The sequence below is a fragment of the Rattus norvegicus genome, chromosome 6 (genome assembly GCF_036323735.1).
Source record: "Rattus norvegicus strain BN/NHsdMcwi chromosome 6, GRCr8, whole genome shotgun sequence".
Classification (NCBI taxonomy): domain Eukaryota; kingdom Metazoa; phylum Chordata; class Mammalia; order Rodentia; family Muridae; genus Rattus; species Rattus norvegicus.
Genome location: NC_086024.1, coordinates 36,543,666 through 36,559,596, shown reverse-complemented (window position 1 = coordinate 36,559,596; position 15,931 = coordinate 36,543,666).

Genomic DNA, 15,931 nt, shown 5'->3' with positions numbered 1-15,931 from the left:
TGACATTCTTTAATTTTTTTTCACTTGTTTGCATATAATCTTACTTACTGGAGAAATAAGCTTGGCAGGCAAGGACTGTGGTGCACACATTATATATCCTTTCCTTGGCTTCCACAAGCACTTTGTGCCAGATGAGGAAGAGCATGGCTAAGGGATAAACACCGTTGTTGCATGTCCCACAGTCCTTAAGAGAGGTGTTTTTTTCTGCATGTTTTCGTAAGTACCCTTCAACATGTGTTTTGTGTCTGGATTTAGGATGTGTGGGATGAACTTGAAGCTTTGAGAGAAGAAGAATTGCAAGCATGGATTGTGGGGCAGCCTTTGAGACTGGTGTCAGTTTCTTTCTGTGACGGAAAGATGATCCCCAAAGCCCATTCTTTCTAAAACTGACTGTTGTGAATGCATAGGAAGTTGGGGAATTAAGAAATAAACACGTAGATCATATTGTTTCTAAACTTTGTCATGGTTAGGAGCTCAGGCTGAGGATTCAGGATCCTGAACATGATGGGTTTCTGAGAGGCTCTCTAATTCTGAGATGATCGTACTCATGCTGCCTACAAGGTAGAGGTTAGCAGATTTCTGAGGGAGGAGCAGACAAGCTTTTCCAGGAATAAGACAACAGAACACATCAATCATAGCCTCTGTAATTTCTTCAAGTTTGGATTTAAGTTTCATCCCTGTCTTGACCTCATTCACTTTGGTGTTGTTAATTGCTTTTTATTAATAATTTAAAAAATATTTTTGTCTGTGTGTGTATATGTGTGTGTGTGGGTGCGCATGCACACATGCACTGAATCAACTACATCACTCCATCTTTATTAAAAGAGATGACTTTCTATTTTCATAAGACTAAGGCCAGAAAGGCACTGTGCTCAGAATGGTAAGATCTGTGCTAGGGAGAGATGGTTAGAGACACAAGTAAGCCTAGTTCATATGACCTCTGAGTCTCTGTCAGGTTTTTGGGAACAACCCCTTCCGCAAACACTGTTCCATGATGGCTTGCAGGTGAGAAGCTCAAAATCTTGAGTCTAGGCCAAACTTGTACAGTGTGGTGTTAACACAACTGAACTGAAGAGGACGAGTGTAGCCTACAGGACCAGAATGGATAAAATTGAGCTGGGTCTTGAGTACTGGGCCAGATTCGGGTCATTGGGTGAGTGGTGTTACTGAAGATGGCAGCAGGTTAGGAATGTGTTCAAAGGGATCAATAGTCTGGGATGTTGCCAGCACATTGGGGTCCTTGAGGAAGGTGATATCTGGAATGTGGAGGGAGCACAAAATGCCAGGCTTGGGCCAGGGCCAGGTCTGCCAGACTAATTAAAGTCATCACTTTCATTGCAGGTTACTATAACAGAACATAATGTACTTAACAGTGAGTGTGGCGTGTATGGCTTTAAAACTGTATATCACACAGAAGGCCAGGAGCCCTGGGCTGGAGGCTCCTTGTTAAGAGCTGTGAAAGAAGGTGTGGCAACAGGAATTGGGAGCCCCAGAGGTAGAGATGATCATAGGCACCAACTGGAGACTAATTGTATCTCTTTAGAACAGAGAAACAGAGACAGTTAAGGTTTTGTTTTGTTTTGTTTTGTTTTGCCATTGTTTTACACGGTTCACAAATTTTTTTTTTCATGAAAATAACTGGACTGGGTTCACCTAGTTTACAATCTGGAATATTCTCCCTATGCTAATTGCCCTATGTTGACTTCATAAAATTGCTTAGAGATTGCTCTAAAAAGATGACTCTTTAATTAGTATCAGTAGAGTTACTTATAATTTATTGCTTAATGAAAGTGAAAAAATGTAATTGACTTTCTGTGGGTTTGCATTTAGAATGAATGCTACTTCTTAGTTCATCACATAGAATCGAAAAGGTTTGGGGTCTTAAAGGGCCAGAGGTCCTTGAATAATTCTGCTTACAATACGTGTGCTCATCAGTCTTTAAATACCTGGGTAACATTTATAGGCTGCCTGACTGATGGAATTTGAAGAGGTTAAATAGCACTTGAGTCAGCTAGCGTTTGAGGGTTTGTAAAAGGGAAAGCACCCCAGTTTGTTTACATATGGCTGTGTGCATCCCCCCTACCCTCGCTCTCCTTATACCTATACCTATACATATCATACACGTGTGTGTGTGTGTGTGTGTGTGTGTGTGTATGTGTCTGTGCCTGTGCCTGTGCGCATGTGTGTGCCTGAAGTGGCCAGATGAAAGTGTGTGATCTCCTGGAGCTGGAATTGCAGGCAGTTGTGAGATGCCAGATGTAGGTACTAGGAACTGAAGTAGGGTCCTCTGTTAAAGCAGCAAGTAGTCTTAATGTGGAGACATTCCTTCAGCCCCAAGATAAGCACCTTTGAGTATTAAATGAGTAAGCATTCAAAAACATGCTCACTGGATCATCATCATCATCATCATCACCACCACCACCATCATCATCATCAACATCAACATCATCATCATCATCATCAACATCATCATCGTCGTCGTCGTCGTCATCACCATCATCATCATCATTTTCTGAGACATGGTCTCACTATGGTCCTCCAACTTGAAATACTCCCGCATCAGCCTATTGGGTTTTGACATCTCCGATTGAATTCCTAGGGCATTTTATTGTTAAATTCTAAGAGATTTTTTTCATGTGCTCCATCCAAGCCCCTTATCAGATGCAGAACTTGTAAACATTTTCTCTCAATATGAACTGTCATTTAACTTGATTTGCCGTCCACACCTTTTAAATTTTGACGAAGCCCAATTTATTATTCTCAGTTCCTGCTTGTCCTGGCGGCTTCTCTGAAAGAGCCATTCCATTGTCTAAAACCAGGTCAAGCAAACCTGCTGTTGTGTTCCCTCCTGGTAAGCATATGGTTTTAAGCTTGTCACAAGAGTCTATAATCCATTTTGAGTTAATTTTAGATAGAGGATTCCTTGTCAGCCTTGTCTTTAGACATTTCTAGGTTCTGTGAGCTGGTGAGGGGTTCTGAAGCACCTCTGTTGACTCCTTGCTCACAGGGTGTGACCTAGTCCCTAAGAGAATGACATCAACTCTGTTGCTTAATGAGCAGGATTGCTGATTATTAAGCTCTGCCCTACCCAGCGCTTCCCCAGGAGGTAGGAGCAGGCTGGCCCTGAGCTTATCTGTCCCTGCACGGACAGACCCAAGAGCCCATCTTTTCAGGAGGAATGAAGAGACATCTAAGTGCCTGAAATGGAAATCACTAGCTCCTTTGGAGTCTAGAGAGCCCTGAGAGTGACCCCCCCTTCTTTAGAAAGTGTATGTGGTTGAAGAAATAAGGCACAAAAGTGGATCAATATCTCCTATGGAACGCATTAGTAACGAAGGAGTAAGAGAAAGGGAGAGCGTGCACCTTGAGATGATTATCTTTTGGTGAATGGGAGGAATAAATCTTGGAGTGGGGTTGGGGGATGAATCCAGAAAACGAAGTGATCCTTCACAAAGGGGGCTGGGGGCTCCGCAGTGGGCAGCTGCGGAAAATACATCAGCATTGTGAATACTTGAAAAACCCCAATACTTACCAAGGGCCAAAATTTGCGATGGCTTCTTTTCATACGTCATTTCGTTTACTTATGTTTTTCTTCATTTCTAGTAGCGGTACAAAGCTGTGGGTTTTTTTATTTTATTTTATTTTTTTTATTAACTTGAGTATTTCTTATTTACATTTCGAGTGTTATTCCCTTTCCCGGTTTCTGGGCAAACATCCCCCTCCCCCCTCCCCTTTCTTATCGGTGTTCCCCTCCCCATCCTCCCCCCATTGCCGCCCTCCCCCCAACAATCTAGTTCACTGGGGGTTCAGTCTTAGCAGGACCCAGGGCTTCCCCTTCCACTGGTGCTCTTACTAGGATATTCATTGCTACCTATGAGGTCAGAGTCCAGGGTCAGTCCATGTATAGTCTTTAGGTAGTGGCTTAGTCCCTGGAAGCTCTGGTTGCTTGGCATTGTTGTACATATGGTGTCTCGAGCCCCTTCAAGCTCTTCCAGTTCTTTCTCTGATTCCTTCAATGGGGGTCCTATTCTCAGTTCAGTGGTTTGCTGCTGGCATTCGCCTCTGTATTTGCTGTATTCTGGCTGTGTCTCTCAGGAGCGATCTACATCCGGCTCCTGTCGGCCTGCACTTCTTTGCTTCATCCATCTTGTCTAATTGGGTGGCTGTATATGTATGGGCCACATGTGGGGCAGGCTCTGAATGGGTGTTCCTTCTGTGTCTGTTTTAATCTTTGCCTCTCTATTCCCTGCCAAGGGTATTCTTGTTCCCCCTTTTAAAGAAGGAGTGAAGCATTCACCTTTTGATCATCCGTCTTGAGTTTCATTTGTTCTAGGGATCTAGGGTAATTCAAGCATTTGGGCTAATAGCCACTTATCAATGAGTGCATACCATGTGTGTTTTTCTGTGATTGGGTTAGCTCACTCAGGATGATATTTTCCAGTTCCAACCATTTGCCTATGAATTTCATAAAGGCATTGTTTTTGATAGCTGAGTAATATTCCATTGTGTAGATGTACCACATTTTCTGTATCCATTCCTCTGTTGAAGGGCATCTGGCTTCTTTCCAGCTTCTGGCTATTATAAATAAGGCTGCTATGAACATAGTGGAGCACGTGTCAGTCTCATGAGCTGTGGGTTTTCTTATGTAATATCCGTCCCCCCACCACTTCCCTCCACCTCTACTCTCCTGCTATTCCTCTTTCTCCCTGCAATAATCCTCTCCCTGCTCTCTCTTTACATGTGTGTTTAAACCTAGATTATGTGTGTGAGAGAAAAACACCCCATAGTTTATCTTTTTTTGCTCTTGTTGCCTCCTCTCTCTTTAGGGCTCTTCATCTCCCTTCGTAGTTCCCTGCTCTACTCTGACATCCTATGTCAATGTGTAAATAAATGGACATTTAAGCCTAGGGTTTCCGTGTGAGAGAAAAATGTGGCATTTGTTTTTCTGAGTCCGACTTACTTCACTTGACACACTAACCACCAGTTCCATCAATTTCCCTGGACATGGCATTTTTTAATTACTTCATTAATCATTTCATTTTTTTCTTTATGGGTGAGCAAAATTCTACTGCTCGCACAGACCGCACGTTCTTGTTCTGCTTATTGTCGTTGAGCATAAATGACCTCATTTAATAGTCAAATGGTAAAAACTATGAGATAGATATTGTTAACCATCATTCTTACAAGTAAGAAAGCCAAGGCAAAATACCTTATATGAAATCAAATTCTACTGTCTTAATTTACAAGCATAGGCACCTAGAAAAAGTAATTATCTGTATTTATGTATATCAAAGGAGCAGCGATAGTGTCTCAGCGCTGTGGCTTACCTCTTCCCAAGGAAATGAACCATTGTCAGATTACAGGATCTAATTTGATTGCTTTGGTGTCCATTAATCCCTTTAATTCTAATAGCTGTAGGTTATAAGTTACGTATTGTAGGTGAGGTACTTGGATCTCCCTGTTTTTAAAAGATATTTCAGCCTCTTAGGAGACAGCTATACTATATCAGGCTCCTGTCAGCATGTACTTTTTGGCATCAGCAATGGTGTCTGGGTTTGGTGGCTGTAGGTGGGATGCATTCCTAGGTGTGGCAGTCTCTGGATGCCATTTCCTTCAGTCTCTGTTGCACACTTTGTCTTCATATTTCCTCCTGGGCCTGGCAAATACAGAGGTGGATTCTCGCAACTAACCATGGGGTCCCCAATGGAGGAGTTAGAGAAAGAACTGAAGGAGCTGAAGGGGTTTGCAACCCCATAGGAAGAATAACAATATCAACTAACCAGACACCCCGGAGCTCCCAGGGACTAAACCACCAACCCAAGAGTACTCATGGAGCGACCTATGGCTCTAGCTGCATATGTAGCAGAGGATGGCCTTGTGGGGCATCTATGGGAGGAGAGGCCTTTCGTCCTGTGAAGGCTCGATACCCCAGTGTAGGGGAAAGCCAGGAACAGGAAGGCAGGGGCAGTGGGTGGGTGGATGGGGGAACACCTTGGGAGGCAGGGGGTGGGGGAATGAGAGGGGTCTTCCAGAGGGGAAACCAGGAAAGGAGATAACATTTGAAATGTAAATAAAGAAATCCAATAAAAAAGGTATTTCAGGACCATCAGCCGTATAAATAGGTACACTAGAACTCAGACTCAGGTGTTCTGACTTCACAGCATAAGGCTCATAGTCTGCCATCTTGAATTTCAGTAAGAGGGTAAGGAGAGCCAAGATTCTTTATGACATTTGCTGGGAAAACAATAGGGAGGTTCTGAGTGTTAGCTGACTTGCAGTGAGGGCACCCAGGGAGATAATATGAAAACCTTGTGGTGGGCGTCCCACTGCTGACAAAGGCTGTAGGGCTTAAGGGTATTTCCTGGCCAATAGATTTCATAGTATCTACCTTTCTGATGAAATCCCTCAGGGGAGAAGCATGAAGGAGCAGAAAGACCTGTGTTTGCTTTGATTTGTTCATAACGTCAATGCGGTTTATCCTGAGGATTCTCCTCTGAAGGCCTTCATGGTTTTTTTTTTTTCCCCCAATCAGGTAAACACAAAAGCTATGTGGCCAACTCACTTCTTTCTCCACAGATATCCATCTGGCATTTACTCAATACTGCTCAGAGCACTGTTACTCCTATTGGGTTAACATTCTGATGTGTGAGACACTGCTTCACACCCAGGAAAAAAAAAACAGGGACTGAGTCAATATAAAATGAGATTTATGTCTTCTTATCTGGACCAGGTCAGTTCTGTGGATTGGGAGTCCATGGGGAGTGGCTAGAATCACTCTGTCACTTGCTGACCCTTTAGGCAAAGCTTAAGGGCAACTCTGTCACTTAATTTGGACAACTCTGATGACACGAAGCAGTAAATCAGGGCCATTGTTTTAAATCCATAAATTCTTTTGGACTCCACACTCTTTCTGCTTGGACGTCTCAGCTGCAAGTGGGGATGGATGCTAACATCCACACAAGGGCTCTGTTCTCACTTCATGTACAGCATCCCTGAGCCTTCTTGTTGTTGAAAGGCTGATGAGCTGTTTGTTACTTTACTCATCATCCAAGCTGAAGATCCCTTAAAAAGAGAGAGGCAGGGAGGTGGGAGACCCATAAAGCTTTGGCAGTTTCCAGGCTCATCTCATTGGTGAGCTGTCCCCATCATTTGGACAGACCAGTAGCTGCTACTCTCTGGGTCCTGCTCTACCTTCCTGGTGGTCTCCTGTGAAAGGAGTGAAAGCATCCCGTGTACATGTTCCTCCCCTCCCATCCTCTTTTATATTTGTCTTCTCAGGCCATCACTCTCCTGCCTCGGAGGCCAAGACTCATCTCTGATAGTCACACTCTTTAACAGTGATCTGTCCTGTTCTGCCCCCGTCCCAGTGTCTTTCTCAGCATTTCAATGCCTGACTATCTCTGAGTGATTTATTTTGAGTTGTTTTACAGGCTGTGATGCTGGCACATGTGGAATGCCCCTAGATGACTCTTCACACAGCCTAGGCATTAGTCAGTTTGGGCTGTTGTGTGAACGTGCTGCAAACTGGGAGGTTCAAACAGCATGTTTTCCCCCCTCACAACTCTGGACTCTAGAAGTCTGAGATGAAGGTGTCCGCATGCTTTTCCAAGCCTCTTCTCCCTGACTCGAAGATGCCATCGTCTTCCTGCCTATCTTCTGACCATGTTCTTTCCCTGTGTGTGCTATTGCTCCCAACATCTCCTTACAAGGATGCTAATTCTTTTGGATCAGAGCCCAGGCTAGTGACCTCTTTTAAATACTTAGAGGTACTGGGGTTTAGAGTTTCCACCCATGCTTTACTCTACTTGGGTTTGGCCTTAACCAATTTTGGAGATTTGGCAGCATGAGAGCAGGATGCGAACTCTCTTCCTTACTTACAGATGTCACCTTCTTGATGTCTTTTCACATGGCAAGAGACTAAGGGGGAGAGAGCTCTCTGGCATTTTGTCATGAAAGGGCATTTATTTCACGAGGGTTTGGTACTCATGACCTAATTTAAACCCATTTGCTTCCCAAAGGGACATCTCTATATCACTTTGCCAGGGAGACTTTGTTATGTAAAGCGGGGTACACCTCAGCCCACAATAACTTGAAAACAGACTTACAAACTCCTTAGAGTGGGCAGTAGCATTGACCCGCACTTCCTGTGTCTCCCAGGAACGGCTTTGGAAGGCTTCTCAAGGCCTTTCCAGTTCACTAAGAGACCAGGACTATGTTCTGAATGATCTTGTGATCATTTCCCAAGTGTGGCCTCTCCCATCTCCACGTGCTTCCCCAGATGATCTTCAGCTGTGGTGAGTGTTTTGTGGAAGGACACTATTGGAAAATACTGTTGTGACATCTTGCTGGTCAGCACCATTCCTCCACCCCATGCAGTATTCATTCTCTGCGGAGGACAAACCTCGAAAACAACTGCCCGGAACCAAGATAGCTTGTTAGCCACTGCAAAATAACTCAGGAAGAAGCATGATAAGGCCTGTTGACTTTGCCCCAGAGAGGGATCAAAAAGCAGCTTCCCAGAGAGCTAAAGACTCTTCTGCACCTTCGACTCAGCAGTCTCTTAGCTCAAAAGAAAATGTAATAATGAGGCTTGTTATTTTCTATGTTGACTAAAAGAAATAATAAAAAGAGATAACACAGCCACAAATTTTCCTCTAATCAGGGTGGTGGTGGTGGTGGGGGATTAATGCTCCAGTGTTGTGAATGATTTGGCCGGCAAATAAGGAACATAAAAGTACCACTTTGTAAGAAAAGAAAAGACCCAAAAAGCTATGAAATTAGAAAAGGTTCATTTATATGCAATGCCAGGCTTCTTCAAAGAAGTGTTAGGGGAAACGTTTTTTGGCTCTTTATATGTGATATCTTTAAAGTGACTCTGAGGATATCAAGCCAGCCTATGAACAAAAGGCATGTTAATAGAATATGATGTCAAAATAAAGTGAAAATGTTGTATTACTTCTCTGAGCACAGCACTAGTTTGATTCTATTACGGTCAGAGCATTTAGTCCGTACGATTCCAATTCTTTTAAGTTTGTCGAGGTTTGTTTAGAGCCTAGAATATGGCTTCTGTTGGTGAGAGTTCCGTGGGTAATTGAAAAAAAGAATGTGTGTTACGCTGAGAATTTTTCCAGTTTCCTAAAAGTACGAGTTTATTATTACTTGTGGATACTGTTGTTTTTATTTGTATCCTCGATGGCTTTCTTTTGCTTATGGGACAAGGGTGTTGCCATTCCTAAATACAAATGAGTCTGGGTCTCAAACACAGAAACAACAAACCTTCTTAGTGTCAGCCAATCAGCGGACCGGTAACAGTATTGATGACTTCCAGTGTCCTGAGCCCTTTACTGGCTGCTGAGAGAGAGAGAGAGATGATGGGACACGGTAAAGGAAATCCGGATCTTCGATCGTATGTGGGACACATGTATGTATGATCATGTTGTACACATGTACATACGATCATGCTGATATGATCATGCTGACAGCCTTAGTATTTGTGACTTTCTTTTTAAGGATATTTGTTTGTGTTTGCTAATTTACCTAATTAACCACACTTGGTTCTATGTGGCAACCGAAAGCAACTAGAAGCCAGGCATGACTTCTAAATCCTGCAGGGTGTGGGGAATGGCTTGCTCCCATAGACCAAAGTGATTCTTGGCAGACCAAGAAAATGCCATTTCCCAGAGCTACCGTGTCAGGCTTCAGCTGCCTTTATATCTCATTAAAATGCCCCTTATAAGGTCCAGATTCAATCTATGTAGGTATTATCAATATATGTTGATTATTAAAACTCCTATATCTCACGGCAAAGATTTCTTGTGAACAAAAACAACTTAGTGAGAAATTCTAAAGATTGATTTCCAGGACTCTGAGCCCATGAGCTCAAGTCTCCTAGAAACCCTAGAGCCACATCCCAAGACAAAATCTTTATGTCCAATCAGCAGTACAGACCAGTGGTTAAGATCCTGGCATCTACAGTTAGTCAGCCTGGGCTTGAACCTTTATCTAGAACTCTATGATCTCCAGAGAGTTGCTTGATATCCTTTTGGCTTAGTGTCCTCACTGTCAAACCAGAGACAGTCACAGTCCTACCCTTTAAAGATGTTTTTATTATTTGGATTAAATAAGGTAATAAAAGTTCACAGCATTACAGTAATAGTAGGTATGGCACAATATAACGTTGGCCAAACTTTTGCTATCACTATGTGTGTCAAAGCCATGCTTTTACCCTCTCATATGCTTACTAGAATTTTCTCAGCCCAGCCCCGCTCTGAACACAATGGGTTTCCTCTGGAAATAGCAATACCTATTTATCTCTCCATCCGAGCTACTCATGACATCACCATCTTTATAAATGGCATAAATTATCGAACGTTGAACATCTCCTATGGGTCAATGTACAGTGAAAAAATGCCCTTGAAATAAAACCTGCACATCAGACAATTTCCCCTTTGTGCTGTGGATTATGAGCGGGATTTGTACTTTGAAGGACGAGCCCTACAACCCTGTCCACCCTCCAAGTCCTAGTATTGTTCTTTCTTCATGTGATACCTCTGTCCTCCATTGTCCTATAGAGCTGAAAAGATGAGGAGTAGCGGTGAAGGAATCTTTACATCTAAAAATTACACGAAAGGCTTCTAAAGGAAAGCTGAAATTATCTCAACTTAAACTAACGGAGCTGTTTCTTTATCCCCACGTGTGTAAACACACAGCATACATAGCCACAGGATAGCTTTGCTGTTACTCATTTGCTTCACCAGTACTTCTACCTTTGAAAAAACTGGCAAATGTCTGTGTTAGGAGCATCGGCTTATAACTGATAATTAAACTATGTATAAATACCAAAACTGCCTCTGAGCTATACAGCATTAATGGTCACAAAGCTCTATTCTGCCACCATAACAGAGGCACGAGCAAAACATAGAGACAGACCGTGTACAACAAAACACAGAGTTCTTAAACATGAATAGATAGATGTTCGATCTCCCTCTTAAGAAAATTGCCATCAGTACTGTGAGTTACTGAAAGACCACCCAGGGGTTGGGAATGATACCCTTGGAAGAGGCAGCATGGGGAAGAGAGGAACGAAATCCTATTTTCTCATTTCTCAGGATCCTTCTGCACTTGTTTTCCCAGCCCCAGCTTCTGCTTCGAACGAGAAGTTTCTTTGAGAACCCCTCACAAAACGCAAGGTCATCTTGCATTTCTGTGCTTTCTATTTGTTCCTTATGGCTGTCGTTCATCTTGTCAGCACTTCTGTCGTGAGCCCTACCCTGCGCCCTGCATGTCCTATCCACACGGGAAAGACACAGACGACTTGGTTGTCACTCTCATAAAAACCAAGAAAGCAGCAGAAAGTTACGAAGAAATGTGTAGAGTAAGCAGAAGAATGTGCTGAGCCCCGGCTTTTTTTCTCCCACTAATTCAGAATTTGTTTTATTCCCCACTATTTGGGCAAGCTGCCAACCAGTGGAGTCTGACAGTCCGAGGGAGGGGAGATGTTGCTTTTCTAGGACTCTCTGGGTTTCTTTGGAATGAAGGAACAGTGAGATGATATTTGCTAAAGGATCCCCAAGACCTCATTCTACAATTTCCTGTTCTTTGGGTGGGGAGGATGCTGGGGTGTTTCTCTAGTGTTCCAAGAACCAGCAGAGGAGTGTCTGCAAGAGGAGACAGGAAGGAACCCATTCTATATGGAAGGGGAACTCTGGTCAGTGATAAGCACACACACATGTGTACACATGCATGTACGCACACACAGACACAGACATACATGCACCCACATGTGTACACATGCATGCATGTGCACACAGATACAGACACACACATGCACACACGTGTGTACACATACATGCACACACACAGACACACACACATACAGACTCGTACACACATGCATGTATGTATGAACCCACACACATGCACACATGTGTGAGGGTCACATGGCTTACTTCCATTCCTCTTTTCACCATCTCCTGGCTTCTGATCTTTCCCAACTAGGCAGATATACTTTTCCCTATCTGCTTTTGCTAATTGCTAAGAAGAAGTCAGGGTCTCTAAGAGTGTTTCTTTCCCCCTCTGACTCTGTGCTTTGTACGTTCCCAAACCCGTGACATGTTTCAGATAGCAGGCTAATTGTTCTGCCCGTGTTCTTACCCTCTTATGTTTTCACAGCTTCTTGTTCCACCTGTCATGGCTGTCTCTTCTATCTCGAGTCTGCTCTCTCAGCAACATGGCTGTTCCAATCCCAGAATTAGGTTTGGGTGTTCAGGTGCTTCAGGAATCACCTGGTCTTCAAATAGGCAAATTGCTTAACTTCTCAGAATCAGCTTCTCCATCTCCAAAAGGTCAACAAGAGATAATCTTGATACCGCCTGGACTTTGGGATTAGAGTGTGTGCTGTTTCTGAGCTTCAGGTCTTTTAGAAATACTTCTCTTTTCTATGCCTCTTTTCTTACCTGCAAAATGGATATGATAATATTCTTTGCTTCATAAGAATTGCGGAGGTCAGATGAAGTACTACATGGCCTGGTGTGTAATGCTCACTAGTTATTGCCTGGCACATGGCAGGTACTTAATACAATTTTAAATATTATCTTTCAGGGTGATTCCCAAGTTAACTGGAAAAACATATATAGAAAGCTCTAAAATAGCACATACAAAATGTGGTCGTTGCACATGAAGCCTCTCCACTGTATCTGCCATCTTAAAGAGGAACTTGGACCCTGGTCTCCACCCATCACTCCCTGTTCTCCTTGCTTTCCATGTACAGTGCCTTCATGATATACGTCACACATGCCGCTTCCGTCCCCTCACTTCTATCTCTCTCTCAGTTCAGCACAGTCTGATGTGGCCCTTCTTTCTGCTCAAGAGCAGTAGTGACTTGTTAACATTGCTGAAGCTTATTGCATGAACCCAGTGGCAGCATCTCAATTATTTCCACAACTAACCTAATTCCAGCTGGCTTTGCTTAATTGAAAGATCCCTCATCGCTTCCTCATCACCAATCACCAGGGAAATGAAAACCAGAACCACGCTGACGACCTGAGAGATGGCTCGGTAAAAGTAAAAGTGTCTTGCTATGCAAGCCGGGTGATGTGAATCTGCGGTCTCTGGAACCCTTGTAAAGGGATGGGGCATGGTGATGCACATCTGTAATCTTGGTTTCCTGCTGTGAGATGGGAGGCAGAGCTGGGAGATTCTGGAGCACAGTGCCCAGCAGCAGAAACAAGAAGAGACCCCACCTCGCAAGGTGGAAGGAGAGGCCAGATCCTGAAAGGTGTTCTGATTTCCACAAATGCATTGTACCCATGCACCACGATAAGCATCCTGCACTCCAGGCACATGCACACACACACATGGTCATGCACATGAACATGGACATGCACGCATGTGTATACACTAAGCCACATCACCACATTGAGACACTATCTCACCATAATAGAATGGTTGTTATCAAAAAGACAGAAGTTGACAAATGCTGGGAAGGAAATAGAGTCAGAACCTTTATGCACCGTAGGTAGGGGTTGTAAGTTAGTGCAGTTACTAAAAGAGTACTATGGAGGTTCCTCAGAAACAAGGGATCCAGCAGACATTGTGGCTGTTGTCACCAGATACACTGTCCATGTCTCAAGCTCCTGTGTTCCTGCTGGCTCTCAGGTCATCTTGTTCCACTAGCTCTCCTCCTTGCTTGTGCAGAGGGTGTTTCTCAGTGTTTCATTCCTCCCGTTCTACCTCTTTTATTTTCCTATGCCATGTTGTGACTCATTAACTTACAGCAATATACCAATGGCTCCATATTTATATTTTCAGCTTAGTTCCCTACCCAACCCCTGTTTTCTAGATAGTTGAATACAATAGCTGACCAGATACTTGGTGGAACACATTTCAAGCATCTTTAATTCCAAATAAACCTCTACCCCTTGTACCTCCCTGAGTTTACTAAGCGGGTACTTATCTTCCTCGGCTGGAAACCCAGCAGCTGCTGCGGTCCCCTCTCCCCCTTACTGCTCCATCCCTATCAAAGATTAAACCTGGAAAGCTGACTTTCCAAGTGCGTCCTTCACACATTCCTCTGCCTCCTCCATGGCTACCCAGCTAAACAAGTCTCCTGGACTGTTGCAACAGAGTCTCTGCTCTCTGGTTGCAGCAGACACAAAGTCACTCCTTGGTTTTCCTCGATGGCTCAAGCTGTCTCATGATTCCAAGTCCTTGGCGATGTCTACCTGCCCGGAATGTTCCCTTTCCATTGGTCTGACAAACAACCTTAAATTTCTCTGTAGAGCCTTCACCCCACCCCCACCCCCAGCAAATTTAACTGAGACTTCCAATGCTACCCATGTGTTTCGTCTATAATTTCTTAATCGGAACATCCAGTTTTTCTATAATCATTCGCTTTACTGTAATTGTTCATTTGGCCACTCATCCCCCTGCTACTCTGAACATTTGGAATGGCGGCTGCACACTTCCATTTTTTTTGTTACTGCCTGCCAGGCACAGCAGAATGTTTGTGACTGGCACAATGTCCTGCAAACATTTCAAATGTGACATGCTGGACGTGTGAAGGAATTAATTAGTTGGCGAAGCCTTTTCTCTCTTTTGTCTTGCGAATGTGAGAAGAAACCACTCTCACCATCTTTTGTGACAAATATTTGATGCTTAATCATATCTTGATAACCAGTCTGCACCTGTCATTTATGGTATTCTCCTCCCAAGCCTTGGCTGTCTGTTCACATGACAAGTTCACTCCTTTCCCCCTCTGAGGCCCGTTTCCATTGTTCCATGAAAAACTGTCATTTGGTTAAATCACGGCATTGATAGGAACGCTTCCTGAATGCACCGCGCGATTTCTTAAAATGGAGTTTTCTTTTATAAGACATGTAGTTTAAAGGATTAACCGAGATAAAAATGGAACCATTCCAATTCATGTTTTGAAAATTATTTATTCACAGATGTACTTGATAAATCTCAAAACACTGTTCTCTGATATGATACAGTCACCTAACTTTTGAGCGTTTATCCAGAAGATTTGATTTCAGGGTCTCAGGGAGGCCCTCTCAGCACTTGTTCATTTCTGTATTCTACACAACAGTCAAGACATGGCAACAAAGCTCGTGTTCACACACATGGAAAGAGAAAGAGAACGTGACACTTGTGAACAATGGGATTCTGTTGGGCATTAAAAAGAAGCAAATTTTTACTATGCATTGATATGGATGAATCATAAGGGAATTATGTTAAATGAAATGAGACAGTCATAGAAAGACAAATGCTTCAAAATTTCTTTTAGAATGAGTTATTTAAAATAGTTGATGGAAGGAATGGTGGCTGTCAAGAGTTAAGGGAACAAGACATCACTAATCAACAGGCTAAAGTTTCAGTCAAGTATGGTGACTGGGTGTGAGAAACCTTCTGTTTGTACAATTTACAATAATGTGTTTCACACTTAGAAATTCAGCGTGTGGGAAAAATCTCATGTTGTGTGTTACTTCTGAAATCCGGTCCAACCTAGTGCGCTTCAGTGTTTAGTGAATATTTAAGGGAAAAAATCTTCACACACCTTAACATACAGTGGTCTTTTCTAGTTTCTGCTGACTGTTAGGCACAAGGGAATGTTCTTCCTTTGTATCATGAAGGATTCTTTCTAGCTCTGCTTTTTAAAAAATTGGGAGAAAATGTAGAGTGTACTTTCATATTCTCTTATGATTCAGTAATAAGCTACAAGCTTCATATAATGAAATTCTTTGATATTTCTAAAAAAGGAAGTAGTTTAGACTTAGAAATACAAAATCTTTGTTACAGGGACCACCTGCTCAGTTCCTCAGCAAAAGGAAGGGCCAGGTAATAACAAGAAAACAGCTATCTGGAGGATGCCATGGAGATCACTTTAATCATTTTTTTCCATTATCATTTGAAGTACACCGCCACACATTAA